The sequence below is a fragment of the Priapulus caudatus genome, unplaced genomic scaffold, assembly GCF_000485595.1.
Source record: "Priapulus caudatus unplaced genomic scaffold, Priapulus_caudatus-5.0.1 Scaffold1941, whole genome shotgun sequence".
NCBI classification, from domain to species: Eukaryota; Metazoa; Priapulida; class Priapulimorpha; order Priapulimorphida; family Priapulidae; genus Priapulus; species Priapulus caudatus.
Window position 1 is genome coordinate 83,283 of NW_014579002.1, and position 469 is coordinate 83,751.

A 469-nucleotide genomic window follows, 5' to 3' on the forward strand; every position below is an offset into this window, starting at 1 on the left:
CTCTCACCCCCTCCATGTCGCTCCCCTTCCCTCTCACCCTCTCTCTCTCTCTCTCTCTCTCTCTTTCGCTCCCATGTCGTGCTTCTCAAGGTTAGACGCGCTCTTGCGTTAGCGATGCGATTCAAAGAATGCCGAACTAATCTCAGATAATGGTGACCGTGTCAACGGACAATAGCACCGCCACCACGCAGCCTGCCTGCCTGACCAGTAACGCACGCTACACCACGTAGCCTGCCTGCCTGACCAGTAACGCACGCTACACCACGTAGCCTGCCTGCCTGACCAGTAACGCACGCTAAACCACGGAGCTTACACACACGCACGCACGCACGCACGCACGCACGCACACACGCATACGCACATACATACGCACGCACGCACGCACGCACGCACGCACGCACGCACGCACGCACGCACGCACGCACACACACACACACACACACACACACAACACACAACTCTCTCTCTC